We start from the raw sequence: 15,386 nt of genomic DNA, 5'->3' as shown, positions 1-15,386 counted from the left end.
ATAAGAGAATTCAGAGAAGTGTGTTTATAAGGAAAAAAATCTTAAACCAAAGGATTGAATTTTGGAAGTTAATTTTTACCTTGTAGGTACGGTTTGGAAGACAGTCGCAGGATACAGTTGAATCTGCAGTTTGAACAGCACACAATTTCAGGGTAAATCATACAAGAGTATGAAAAATTGCCGTGCATATACAGACGTGAATAAACTAATATTCAGATGTCGAACATAAAATTTGCACCCCAATAATGTAAGATAAGAAATTCTCAGTTGAGTTCAATCTAGACTAGGAAATATGCAGCTACCTGAATATTTACAATGAGAATAGAAGGAACATCCCCAGGTTTGCTGATAGAAGGAACTCCTAAACAGTGTGCAATATGTTCAGGTTTTAGCTGAGACAGAAAGAGGTCTGCTCCAAGGGAATAGAAAGCAGCATTGGTTGGCGCAAATTCTTTCTTCTTGTCCCTGCCAACCAAGTCCAAGCAACAATGAATTCTAGCACTATCAATAATGAAAAATTTTGTTTTTGTCATGATATCCTCAACATGAGGGTGATCATAACCCAAAGGTTAATCATTAATCCCCCCAAAATGGTGTGTATACAAAAACAAGTATTTTGTACCAACCTAAAGCAGTTTTTCCCTCTGACTTTGAATGAACTTGGCTCAATTAAAGACCAAGAACCAGGGCTTTGTTTCTCTTATCCAACAAAATGGAATTGACAAACCTGCTATTGGCTTTAGTTTAGGTGCCTTGGGTGAAACTGAAACAAATAAGACCAGAGTGAGAAACAAGAAAAACTACCAAAAAACAAGGGTAGTAAACATCCAAAAACTAAAAGCAAATAAACTTAGAAACTAAATTTTTATGTTCATTTATTTTAACTTCTTGTCTTAACAGCTGGGGAAATAAAAGAAGCTCAATCATTCACAAGAAACACCATTTTCACACCCATTCTAACTCTTCTACTGACATAAAATAGAAAAATAAACAAAATTAGGAACAAAATAGCTTCCCCTGCATAAATAAAATATAAATCAGCTCTACAACCAACCCTGATTCCAATGCAGAATTTTAAAATCTTTTGGCTGATGGTCTTAAAACAAACTCAAATTTTATGTGTTATTTTCCTTTTCAAATTTCAGATGGTCTTATGTATTGGGTTTGAAACCAGTGCCCTTTCTTTTCCAAATGGTACATTCCTGCTTCATTTCTACTAATAAGTCTGCATCAATCGAACAATATTTTTATAAGAACTGTTGAATCTTGAAAAAGTCACCTACATATCACTCTATGTCCCTTTCTAGTTTATAATAATTATTAAAAATTTTCAATAACAAACAGGTCATAGGTAGAATAAATAATCTTAACCTTTTTTTCTTTTGAAATTTAGAAGTTCAATCACAGTTGAAAGTAGTCAAAGATACCACGTTTATTTTGAACTGAAATAAATTCTGTTCAGGACTTCCTATTAGAGCCGTGATCATAACAGAAAAAAAAAACAATGAAATAACACCCAATTTATATATTTTATATTTTTTATAAAAACAAACAAAACACGACACCAAAACATGTCAAAATGAAATATGGTTACTACAAACTCCTAAACTCTGGTTTGAGTCCTCTTGTGTCCATCCAAACATGTAAAAAGGGCACCTAAGAAAGGTATAAGTACCAGAAAAAAGAGATTATTAGTTACCTTTAAATTTGAGGACAAAGAGAGCACCTGCATCAACATCTTTTTGGTGCTCATCAACTTGGTTACAATCATCATGCTTCTCTGCTTCATGTGATATAACACCCAATTGAACTCATGTTTGGTGCAGAAACCTAAACTTACACACATGAACATAGGACATGATAGCTCAAATGAACCTATAGTAACCATCACAGAAACCAATTTAAAACAACCAAAATGAAGATACAGTGAGCCAGTAGAAAATCATTATTAAGCTATAGTAATTAATACCCAAATGAGTTAATAAAGTAGAAAAAAATGCTCTTGACTAATAACTATATGCGTTCAATTCTTATTTAAAGTGACAGCAAGATAATACATCAAACACACTAAAGTTTTGGCATATAAGTAATGAAAGAATAATGCATCATAGTGAAACTAATATATATGTTTAGCTTTTGATAATGGCAAGAGCTTAGCTCTTGGGGCTGTGACACTAAGCTAGACAAGTTTAAGTAACTAAAATAAGGTAGAATCAAGAGTTAATAAGAGTTAGAAGTCTCTAAAACTCAAAATGATCATTTAGAGTTTGAACCGAATTCGACAGTATTTATTGTAGAAATGGCAATAATTTTCAAAAATTTCTGCTCTCAATCTAGACATCCAAAATTAGTGAAAAATAGTTTTTATAAAACTTTGAGAAGTCTATTACATTCTTAAAATTTCAGTCAAACAACACCACCAACAAGATCAACACGATGCACTCTTTCTCTCAGAAAATGAAGCTACAACTTCAAAACATTCACCATATACATGTTTAGCTTTCAAGCTTCCCTTTCCTTTTCTGAAACTGAGATCATTTCCAAAAGGTGAAATTGCAAAGAGGAAGTTAAATGCAGTTAGATAGAAAAATAAAGTGATCAGAAGCATCATCTAGTTGCCATAAGAGGGAAATATTACCACACTTGAAGCATTACACAAACATAAAACAGGGTAAATGAAACAAAATGGAGATACTTATTTACGCACCTAGGTTATTGTCAAGGGTCTTGGTGAACTAGTTCAAAGCTGGTGGAGCCTTCAACCTCTGCTTGAGGATCCTCTTCTTCCTCTGCTCCTCTGATCCCGAACTGCTTAGCATTGTTCTCGACTAACGGGTTCCTCACCTTCTCCTGAAGAAATGCATGAGAATCAAAACAATGAACAATAAAAAAAAAAGACTGAAAACTTAGAGTCATCCTCATGAATCTGACTGCAGAAAAATAAAAGGAGGAGAAACCTACAGCCTTATTCGAAGCTGGAAATGGCGCTTTTCCACCTCGTCAGATGTTAGGGCTTCGACGTTCTTCACGGAAGCGAAGAAGCAGGAAGCGAGCGGCAGCGCGGATGGGAGGGCTTCGTCGTTCTTCACGGAAGCGAAGAACCAGGAAGCGGGCGGCAGCGCGGAAAGGAGGGCTTCGTCGTTCTTCAGGGAGGCGAAGAACCAGGAAGCGAGCGGCAGCGCGGAAGGGAGGGCTTCGTCGTTCTTCACGGAAGCGAAGAAGCAGGAAGCGAGCGGCAGCGCGGAAGGGAGGGCGTCGTCGTTCTTCGTTGGAGTGTTGTCATCGCGGTGAGGGCAGGGGTTAGGGCTTTTGAAGAAGGGTTAAGGCGAAAAAATTGAAGACTGGTTAGCTAGGGCTTTCGGAGGGGGAAGCGGTGAGGCACAAAGAAGAAGGAGATTGGTGGTTGCAATTGCCATTGGGGCTTTCGAAGGAGGAGTTAGGGCAGAAGGAGTTAGCTTCTTTTCTCTAAGTGTTAGAATCACGAAGGAGCTGAGTTAGGAGCGTTTTTGTTAATTCGAGCTTTTTTAATTTTTTTTTCTGAGGGAACCTTTTGGCCACGCTTTTCAAGCGTGCCAAAAGGCTTGTAGGAAACGGCTACGCTTTTAAAATGCAACAATAACAAATTTCTGTTGCTACACTTTAAAAGCGTGCCGAAATCTCTCTATGGCTACACTTTATAAGCGTGGCAGAAAAAAACGTGGTTAAATCTCACATCAACTGCCACCTTCATAAAAGCGTGGCCATAGAGAGATTTCGGCACGCTTTTAAAGCGTAGCAAAAAAAAGCGTGGCAAAATCTCTATTCAAACGCCACCCACAAATAAGCGTGGCCATAGCCTACTTTTGGCCACGCTTTTAAAGTGTAGCAAAAAAAAAAGCGTGGCCATAGGCCTTTTTTCTTGTAGTGCTTCCAGAGCCGAGCTTGGCTACTTTTGATCCGAAAATCGAAAGAACTTTAACTCATATAAGGCAAGCTCAGCGTCGGCTAGCTTTTATGAATAGTAAATCGGGTTCCCTTGAGGAGCACTCCAATTCACTATCACCAACCATCTGTGACGATCATTCTCTAATCAACGAGGAGACTTTATATTCATCTGCGGGGAGTACTGAATTCTCTTTGAGTGACTCAGGTGACACCGTCATGGCAGACCCACCTCGAAGAATCAATTTGAAGAAGGCCAGAGCTCCTGATCTTGATTTGCAACCGCTTCAAATTTTGTATTTGGCTTTAGATATGAATTTTGAGCTCAAGTCCGGCACGATAAACTTGCTCCCCAAATACAATGGACTACCTGGGGAGGATCCTCTGAAGCATCTAAAGGATTTCCAAGTTGCATGTGCAACTGCGAGAAGACACGGGGCAGATGAAGCCGCAGTGTTGGTCTTCGCTTTCCCTTTCTCTTTGGAGAGAAAAGCGAAGGAGTAGTTTTGTACTCAACCGGGTGAAGTTAGATCCAATTGGGACTTGTTGCGTAAAGAATTTTTGGAAAAGTTCTACCCTCCTCAGAAAATGGACAAGCTGTGAAGGGAGATCTCTTGCATTATGCAACGAGATGGGGAGACTTTGTATGAATACTGGGAGAGATTTAAGAAGTTGCTAGAGGCTTGCCCTCACTACCGGATCGATGAGTTGGTTCTTATCAGTTATTTCTGTCAAGGAATGCACCACCAAGACAAGCTTCTTCTAGATGCTGTGAATGGAGGATCATTGACCAAAAACAAGACCGCTGCAGAAGCGTGGGAAGTTATATCTGATTTAGCAGACTCTACTCAACACTCAAGGGCAACGAGTCCACAACCGAAAGCTTTGAGTGAAGTTTCTCCCTCCGGAGATGCTATTTTGACCAAGATCCTCGGTGAGATGACAATCTTGTTGCGACAAATCACCCAAGGGTAACAAATTCCTCAAGATTTGATAAATGCTCCACCTCAACCTCCAAGGATCGAAGGACCATCAAAAATATGTGGTGTTTGTTCTTGTAATACTCATTACACCGATGAGTGCCCTCAGCTCCAATAGGACACTACATTGGTAGTAGCCAACCCTTACCCACAAAGGCCCAACTATAACCAAGGATCCTACCAACATGGAGGCAATCAAAACCAAGGGTGGAGGGATAATTCAAATCAAAGGTGGAACCAAGCTCCTCAAGCTCAACCCAACCAAAACGCTCAAGTCTACTACCATCAACAACCCCAAGGTCAACCACAATACCAATAACCCTACCAACAACCCCCACAATCTCAACCTCAAGGGAAGTATCTACACCCACATAGTAGGTCTAGCCCTCCTCAAGTTAATCAAGCCCTTCCCTCCACTTAACCTCACATGAATGACACAATTCACACCTTCATGCAAGAGCAACGAGAGTTCTATAAGAAACAAGAGGCGTATATAGCTACGATAGCCGAAGTCCTTTCCCGTTTAACTCTCCCTCCTCAAACCGTGCAAAACACCCAACAAGCTTCAACCTCGAGTAGTTTACCCTCCTAACCTCAATCCAACCCTAAGGGTAGCATTAATGCCATTGCCCTTAGGAGCGACACTAAACTGGATAAAAATGTTGCTATGCCTACAAAGTTAAGTGAGGAGACAAACAATGAAGAGGTAGGAGATGAAGTGGAGGTGATGAGGGATGAAGATGAAAGTGTTGACAAAAGCGAGGAAGAACCACCCAAGGTGAAGGAGCCCAAGAGAAAGACTTTTCTTGAAGAGCCCTTGCCCATTCCATTCTCAACTCTAGCCAAGAAGGCCAAGAAACAAGAAGAGCTTGACCCCACTATGGTGGAAGTTTTTAAGAAGGTTGAAGTCACCGTCCCCCTCTTCCAAGCCATTCAACAAGTGCCAAAATATACCAAGATCCTTAAAGATATTTGCACTCACAAAGACAAGCTTGGCAACCTCAACACAAAGCCGGTAGATGATTCTATCTCTTCTTTACTTATTGAAAAATGTAATGATCCCGGCCCATGTTTGGTCACTTGCTTGATTGGTGGGATGAAATTCATGGACTGTATGTGTGATCTGGAGGCGTGCGTGAGCATTATGCCATTCCCCATTTATAAAAGATTGAATTTTTCACCCCTAAAGAGGTCCGGGGCAAGGTTTGTGCTAGCCGATAAGAGAATTGTGTCAGTTGTGGGATTGCAGAGAATGTCCTAGTTAATATTCAAGGATTGTTTTTTCCAGTTGATTTTCACATTTTGGAGACCCCTCCCATTGACTCTAACAAGCCATCGTCCATACTCCTTGGAAGGCCATTCTTAAAGACGGCCCGTTTCAAGCTAGATGCACATTCGGGAGTCTACTCTTTCGAGTTGGATGGCAAGTTAGTCAAGTTTACTTTGGAGGAGTCCAACAAGCCTGTCCTTGAAGCTTATTCTATTTTTGGGTGCGACATCGTTGAAGATCAAGTGATTGAGGATGGCAAGGAGCAAGAAGAAAAGGATGTTGCCAAAAAGTCAGATTCAAAGTATCACACTCAACCCAAGAATGCCAAGGAGTTAGAGATTTTCCTCTTTGGTGAAGTTTCCAAGTGACCAATGAAGCAGTGCAAGTCCAACTTAGGACTCTAAACCAAAGTGCTTGGTGGGAGACACCCCACCATGGTAAAATTGTTTCAATTTTATCTCTTGTTTATAGCCTTTTGAATTATTTGCTTTCTTGTTATATAATACTTAGCTTAGGTTTGGTTTGATGATTTTGAGTTGAATAAGTTAAATTACTTGTGGACTATGAAATTGTGCTTGTTTGAATGATTTGGGGTTGGTATGTTGATATGCTAAGGGTAGGAACCTTAGTTTTAAAGAGAAAAGAATTTTCGTGAAATAGGGTGATGACATGTCATCATGTCATGTTTTTCTATGCCTTTTTCCTTTGTTTTCAATAGGTTTTATGCACTTTCTTGAGCCATAAGCAAGCCAAGTGGGTAGATTTTCATGTTTCCCTTAATTGAATCAACCATGTATGAATTCATGCTATTTCATGAGGTTTTATGCTAAAATTGTCACATATTATGAAAGAATGAATATCTCATGATTTTGAGCATAGCTTTGATGAGTTTGGTTGATTAATGATAGGTGAAGAAAGCTTGGAGAAAGGTTGAAGCAAAGAGGAATGGCTAGGAGTGAAGAGAGGACAATGGAATAAGTGAAATTGAACCAGGAAGCAAGAAGTTAGCCCCAACGTTAGCCCCCTAACTTGGAGGCTAACGTTGGAACTTGAAATTTCCTCCCTGGCCATCCCACGTTTGCGCCAACGTTAGCCCCCTAACTTGGAGGCTAACGTTGGCACATGAAGACATAAGGGAGAAGGGCCAACGTTTGCGCCAACGTTAGCCCCCTAACTTTGAGGCTAACGTTGGCGCCACACACCACAAGGCATACAAGGGGTATACTTCCAACAAGAATAACTTGAGCTACAGAGCTCCAAATGAGGTGATTCAAGAAGCATTGGAAAGTAGGAATCAAGAGCTTTCCAAGAATATATGGCACTGCATGGTGGACACTAAAATTGAGGGAGAAAACTGCCCCGCAATGTGCATAAACGAACATGGTGGCAACCTGCAGTGAGGCCAACTGACCTCTGCACCATCAAAGGAGTATAACTCGAGCTGTAGAGCTCCAAATAATGTGCTTTCAACAGCATTGGAAAGTAGACATCCAGGGCTTTCCAACAATGTATAATAGTATGGGGTGGACAATACATTTGGGCCTCCAGAACTGGCGTTTTCGCCAACGTTTGAGGGCTAACGTTACCTCAAACGCTGCACACCAAAGCCAGCGACCATGCCCTCTTCAAATGATCATAACTTGAGTTGTAGATGTCCAATTGAAGTAATTCCAAGTGGGTTAGAAAGCTGACATTCATAGCTTTCCAACCATATATGATAGTCTATATTGGGCATAAAATTGGCAACATGACAAGAGGACAAATTTGGCGCCATAAATGTGCATAAGGGAGGCCAACGTTAGGGTCAAAGTTAGACTCCTAACGTTGGCACCAACGTTGGTATCAGCAGATTTTGGTTGCTGATATGAAAAGTTTGAGCCAAAGTTAGACCCCTAACTTTAGCTCAAACTTTTGGTCCAACTTTTGCAAAACTCCAACCCGGTTCATTTGGTTCACTTCGGTTCCTCCTCAAACTCCAAGAGCAATCAACCAAGGCCTCTTTCAACCCAATTCCACCAAGAGCAAAGGCCCATGATCATCACTCAAAAGCACAAAAAATAGATAAAATAGGAATTTCATTTAATTGTAATTTGTTTTTAATTTCATTTTCATTTCCATTTTGTAAAGCCTGTATAAGGCATCATTTTCATATTTGTAAGGGAGGCTGGCTCCACTAGGGAGCATTAGGATTTGAGAGCTCTCTCTTAGTTTTCAATTTCGTTTTGAATCTTGGGTTGAGAATTGAAGAAATTCTGTTTCAAACTCACCTTGAGAATTTTCTTGTTTACTTTCTCTGCACAATTGAATTTCCATTCCTGTTTACTACTTCACCTTCTCTTGGCTTCTGCAATTTACTTTTCTTTAATTTCTCTTGCAATTGTTCTTGTTGGATCTAGGAAGGCATTGAGATCTAGACTTGGTTATCTAGTCTCTTGGGTCCTGAGATCTTAATTCCAATTTTACATTCTCTGTTTATTGCTTTTCATGTTTATTTACATTTCTGTTTTGGTTCCGAATCAATCAAATCCATCTTTTACTTCTCTGCTTGTTGCAATTTAACTTTTCCTTGTTTAATTTCTGCAAATCCAATTCCCAATTCCCTTTACATTTGATGCAATTTATATTTCTTGTCATTTAAGATTCTTGCAATTTACATTTCTTGCTCTTTAAGTTACTTGCCAATTTACATTCTGCAACTTTAAATTCATTGTCATTTACTTTCTGTTGGTTACAATTTCACACAATTCACATCAATGTTAGCTTGACTAAACTAATCACCCACTAAAGTTGCTTGATCCATCAATCCCTGTGGGATCGACCTCACTCCCGTGAGTTATTATTACTTGATGCGACCCGGTACACTTGCCGGTTAGATTTGTGTGTTTTGGAAGAGATTTATTTTTCCTCCAAAATATCTCATCAAGTTTTTGGCGCCGTTGCCGGGGATTGATTAGATCAACAATGATTATGTGGGTGAGAAGTCTAGATCAAGCATTTTTTTTATTTTTGTTTTCTGTTTTAAAGTGAAACCAAGGTGTTTGAGTTTTTGCCTCACTAAGAAATTCTCATCTCTGATATGAGTAATTTCAATTTTTCTTGGTTGTGTGTTTTACAAAACTCAAATGGAGTTCAACTCATCTTATGATCAAACAAATTCTATGGGATATCAACCACCATCACCAATCTCTAATGATGGCTGGGGATATCACCAAGAAACTTCAAATTCTGGGCACTCCAATTCATGGAGCTATGCTTCAGAACCACAAGATGAGAAAGAAAATCATATGGGATATTTCTCTCCACCACAAAATAATGCAAGTCATGATTCTAATGGTGGCTGGGAAGGGAATTCTAGTGCTCCATATGATATTCATCCAGAGATATCATCACTTGATCATACTTCAACCGAAAGCCCCTTTCAAAACTCACCACCCACACAAACTTCCATGAACCACTCATGGTTTTCAGAATTTGAGTCTAGGTTCAACAGAATGGCGGAGGAATATCAACAATCCCGGAGGGAACTAGAAATCCTTTCTCAGGAGACAGATAAGCAATTGGAGGACACAGATAAACGCTTAGAACTACTAAGCAAGGAAAATGAAGACCAATTGATGGATGTGAAGGATAAAGTGGAAGAGCAAGATAAGGAGGCCACTGCATCAAGTGAACTTTCAATGAAGAATGAGGTGGTTGAACCTGAAACTTCACTTGAGATGACAAGAGAACATGAAGACTCACAACTCTCACAAACCTCCCTGGACCAAAATGCCTCAACATCTGAATCCATGATTGAAAGGTATGACGAGGAGATGAAGAAATGTTGGGAAGATCGGCAAACCTCCCCCATGATAGAGCGATTAAAACAAATGTTGGGTGTAAAAGAGGAAGTGGAGGAGCAAGAAAGTGAAGAAGTCATTCCAAACTCAAGTGAGGCAAAGAAGTACATGAAGGAAGAATTCACAGAACCACCATTGCAAGAGACTCTTGATGAAGACAAAACTCCAACAATCACACAACCACCAAGACTTGGATTCAAAGAAGTGAAGGCAATTGACAAAAGCACCAAGAAGAGGATTGTGACCAAAATACCAAGGACAACATTCAAAAGGAAGTCAACTGCAAACAATCCTCCCCCTGATCCAGCAAGCAAGATCAATCAAGCCAATTTCACAAGGAAGCTTGCTGAGGAGAGACCAAGACAGGGGGCACTAGCTGAAACTTCTCCTCCTTTGAAGTCATTTCTCTTAACAAATTGGAAGAAAAGGAAGAAAGTAAAGAACAGGTAGACAGTAGGTACATTTCTTCTCCTTGCTTTGTTTAAATTTCAATAAATTGGCATATGATCACATTATAAGTTTGGTGTTGCCCTGCAACAAACTGTTTTCCATCTTCATGGACGATTGCATCAATTTTACATGAAAGTGACACACCAAGATTCTAAGTTTGGTGTGCCACCTATTTTTCTATGCAAATCAATCCAGCAACATCACTTGTCTGTATAATCATATTGCCTTTTACAGTGTTATTTTTCTTCTTAGTTGGATAATTTTTGTTTTCTCTTTGTTTCATTTATTTACTTGTTTTTAATGCTTTCCTTCATTAACTATTTTTGTTAATACATCACCAAGACATCCTTATTCATAACAGACTCTTCATTTGGTGATTGTATTTAACATATAACAGTTTCTTTTGTTTAGTTTTAGTTCAAATAAATTGACATATGGTTGCATTCTAAGTTTGGTGTTGCTATGCAACAAAATTTAGTTCCAATTCTTACAAGATACTTGCATTAATTCCAAGTGAAAGTGTCACACTAAGTTTGGTGTGCCACTTATCTTCTATGCAAAGTATTATGCTCACCTTCTTAAATATGCAATCACAATGTCTCTGTCTCTTGTGCCTTTATTATTATCTTTAATTTTGCTTGCTTGAAACACATGTACTACTAACATTTCTTGTGTAAGACATTCATGATCCATCTTAGCCCCATAGCCATTGTCCTAATTATTGCTTGAGGATGAGCAAGCATGCTGAGTTTGGTATGGGAAGGAGGAGAATGGGAGGAAAATGACAACAATAGAGAAGATGAACTACAAGGTTGTAAAGTTCCTTTTTCTCTCATTTAATTCAAGCACTATAAACTGCATGATTGTCTTTATCTTTTCTGTTTACATGTGTGTATGAAAAGGCCTAGTTTGATTTCTAAATTGCAACATGGTGCTGTGCCATTGTGATTACCAACTTGAGTTTTGTGAATTCAAAAGCAGTAAAGCATCATGATCATAAACAAACAAGGAACTAAAGAAGAGTTTAGCATGTGCATACAAGTATTGGAAAGCTAGTATGAATAATTGTTGCTCAATTGCATTGGATTTTATTTAATTGAAGTTTTCATCTAGTACAGTTTGTGAAATCTTTTGAAAATCATGAAAACCTTGAAGAAGCAAATACAATTAAAGCAAGAAAAGTAAAAGGGAAAGAATGAGAAAGCTGAAGGCTCTGAGTACCAATGGCAATTTATTTGTTAAGTACTTGTGATGTTTATGTATCAAGCCAAATGCTTGAAAACAAAACACTTAGAAGTCAAGGTTAGGCTCAAAGTGCAAAAGCACTCCCTCAAAGCTCAAGGCTCTGAGCATCAATGATTAGAGAGTCAAGAAAAGAAAAGAAAAATGAGCTTAATGAAGTCCTTTAATCAAATGCTTGTGGTGCTTATGTATCAAGTGGTAATACTTGAAAACAAAGCATTTAGAAGTCGTAGCTTTGTTATCAACTCATGGGGCAAAGCACCCAAAAGGAGAAGCTAAATAAGAAAATCAAAAGTTTGTTTCAAGGAAGAAATATAAAAGAAAGATTTCATAAATTGAGCTAGATGGAAGCATCAATCATTTACATTTCTTTTGTGATTGTAGCATGCTTAGAAAACTAGCTTACCATGAACATTGAGTTGCTATTCTTCTAACCTTGGATTGTCAATCTTTATTGCATGATTCTTTTCTTGCTTGGGGACAAGCAAGGTTTAAGTTTGGTGTTGTGATGACATGTCATCATGTCATGTTTTTCTATGCCTTTTTCCTTTGTTTTCAATAGGTTTTATGCACTTTCTTGAGCCATAAGCAAGCCAAGTGGGTAGATTTTCATGTTTCCCTTAATTGAATCAACCATGTATGAATTCATGCTATTTCATGAGGTTTTATGCTAAAATTGTCACATATTATGAAAGAATGAATATCTCATGATTTTGAGCATAGCTTTGATGAGTTTGGTTGATTAATGATAGGTGAAGAAAGCTTGGAGAAAGGTTGAAGCAAAGAGGAATGGCTAGGAGTGAAGAGAGGACAATGGAATAAGTGAAATTGAACCAGGAAGCAAGAAGTTAGCCCCAACGTTAGCCCCCTAACTTGGAGGCTAACGTTGGAACTTGAAATTTCCTCCCTGGCCATCCCACGTTTGCGCCAACGTTAGCCCCCTAACTTGGAGGCTAACGTTGGCACATGAAGACATAAGGGAGAAGGGCCAACGTTTGCGCCAACGTTAGCCCCCTAACTTTGAGGCTAACGTTGGCGCCACACACCACAAGGCATACAAGGGGTATACTTCCAACAAGAATAACTTGAGCTACAGAGCTCCAATTGAGGTGATTCAAGAAGCATTGGAAAGTAGGAATCAAGAGATTTCCAAGCATATATGGCACTGCATGGTGGACACTAAAATTGAGGGAGAAAACTGCCCCGCAATGTGCATAAACGAACATGGTGGCAACCTGCAGTGAGGCCAACTGACCTCTGCACCTTCAAAGGAGTATAACTCGAGCTGTAGAGCTCCAAATAATGTGCTCCCAACGGCATTGGAAAGTAGACATCCAGGGCTTTCCAACAATGTATAATAGTATGGGGTGGACAATATATTTGAGCCTCCAGAACTGGCGTTTTCGCCAACGTTTGAGGGCTAACGTTACCTCAAACGCTGCACACCAAAGCCAGCGACCATGCCCTCTTCAAATGATCATAACTTGAGTTGTAGATGTCCAATTGAAGTGATTCCAAGTGGGTTAGAAAGCTGACATTCAGAGCTTTCCAACCATATATGATAGTCTATATTGGACATAAAATTGGCAACATGACAAGAGGACAAAGTTGGCGCCATAAATGTGCATAAGGGAGGCCAACGTTAGGGTCAAAGTTAGACCCCTAACGTTGGCACCATCGTTGGTATCAGCAGATTTTGGTTGCTGATATGAAAAGTTTGAGCCAATGTTAGACCCCTAACTTTAGCTCAAACTTTTGGTCCAACTTTTGCAAAACTCCAACCCGGTTCATTTGGTTCACTTCGGTTCCTCCTCAAACTCCAAGAGCAATCAACCAAGGCCTCTTTCAACCCAATTCCACCAAGAGCAAAGGCCCATGATCATCACTCAAAAGCACAAGAAATAGATAAAATAGGAATTTCATTTAATTGTAATTTGTTTTTAATTTCATTTTCATTTCCATTTTGTAAAGCCTATATAAGGCATCATTTTCATATTTGTAAGGGAGGCTGGCTCCACTAGGGAGCATTAGGATTTGAGAGCTCTCTCTTAGTTTTCAATTTCGTTTTGAATCTTGGGTTGAGAATTGAAGAAATTCTGTTTCAATCTCACCTTGAGAATTTTCTTGTTTACTTTCTCTGCACAATTGAATTTCCATTCCTGTTTACTACTTCACCTTCTCTTGGCTTCTGCAATTTACTTTTCTTTAATTTCTCTTGCAATTGTTCTTGTTGGATCTAGGAAGGCATTGAGATCTAGACTTGGTTATATAGTCTCTTGGGTCCTGAGATCTTAATTCCAATTTTACATTCTCTGTTTATTGCTTTTCATGTTTATTTACATTTCTGTTTTGGTTCCGAATCAATCAAATCCATCTTTTACTTCTCTGCTTGTTGCAATTTAACTTTTCGTTGTTTAATTTCTGCAAATCCAATTCCCAATTCCCTTTACATTTGATGCAATTTATATTTCTTGTCATTTAAGATTCTTGCAATTTACATTTCTTGCTCTTTAAGTTACTTGCCAATTTACATTCTGCAACTTTAAATTCATTGTCATTTACTTTCTGTTGGTTACAATTTCACACAATTCACATCAATGTTAGCTTGACTAAACTAATCACCCACTAAAGTTGCTTGATCCATCAATCCCTGTGGGATCGACCTCACTCCCGTGAGTTATTATTACTTGATGCGACCCGGTGCACTTGTCGGTTAGATTTGTGTGTTTTGGAAGAGATTTATTTTTCCTCCAAAATATCTCATCAAGTTTTTCTATGCCTTTTTCCTATTTAGTGGGTTGAAAAAAACTTGATGAGATATTTTGGAGGAAAAATAAATCTCTTCCAAAACACACAAATCTAACCGGCAAGTGCACCGGGTCGCATCAAGTAATAATAACTCACGGGAGTGAGGTCGATCCCACAGGGATTGATGGATCAAGCAACTTTAGTGGGTGATTAGTTTAGTCAAGCTAACATTGATGTGAATTGTGTGAAATTGTAACCAACAGAAAGTAAATGACAATGAATTTAAAGTTGCAGAATGTAAATTGGCAAGTAACTTAAAGAGCAAGAAATGTAAATTGCAAGAATCTTAAATGACAAGAAATATAAATTGCATCAAATGTAAAGGGAATTGGGAATTGGATTTGCAGAAATTAAACAAGGAAAAGTTAAAATACAAAAAGTAGAGAAGTAAAAGATGGATTTGATTGATTCGGAACTAAAACAGAAATGTAAATAAACATGAAAAGCAATAAACAGAGAATGTAAAATTGGAATTAAGATCTCAGGACCCAAGAGACTAGATAACCAAGTCTAGATCTCAATGCCTTCCTAGATCCAACAAGAACAATTGCAAGAGAAATTAAAGAAAAGTAAATTGCAGAAGCCAAGAGAAGGTGAAGTAGTAAACAGGAATGGAAATTCAATTGTGCAGAGAAAGTAAACAAGAAAATTCTCAAGGTGAGATTGAAACATAATTTCTTCAATTCTCAACCCAAGATTCAAAATAAAATTGAAAACTAAGAGAGAGCTCTCAAATCCTAATGCTCCCTAGTGGAGCCAGCCTCCCTTACAAATATGAAAATGATGCCTTATATAGGCTTTACAAAATGGAAATAAAAATGAAATTAAAAACAAATTACAATTAAATGAAATTCCTATTTTATCTATTTCTTGTGC

General features: G+C 38.5%; 1 non-coding gene across 1 annotated transcript; it reads right to left on the bottom strand.

Annotated features, from left to right (window-relative positions):
• Positions 1 to 4,515: 4,515 nt before the first annotated feature.
• Positions 4,516 to 4,622, bottom strand: LOC148548040 (small nucleolar RNA R71). Its single transcript, XR_015898841.1, has one exon. It is a non-coding gene; the product is annotated as a small nucleolar RNA R71 (small nucleolar RNA).
• Between the last annotated feature and the right edge of the window lie 10,764 nt (positions 4,623 to 15,386).

This window comes from Arachis ipaensis, chromosome B8 (assembly GCF_059453495.1).
Source record: "Arachis ipaensis isolate K30076 ecotype BB chromosome B8, ASM5945349v1, whole genome shotgun sequence".
Lineage (NCBI taxonomy): Eukaryota > Viridiplantae > Streptophyta > Magnoliopsida > Fabales > Fabaceae > Arachis > Arachis ipaensis.
This window is presented reverse-complemented; position numbering and strand designations above follow the sequence as displayed.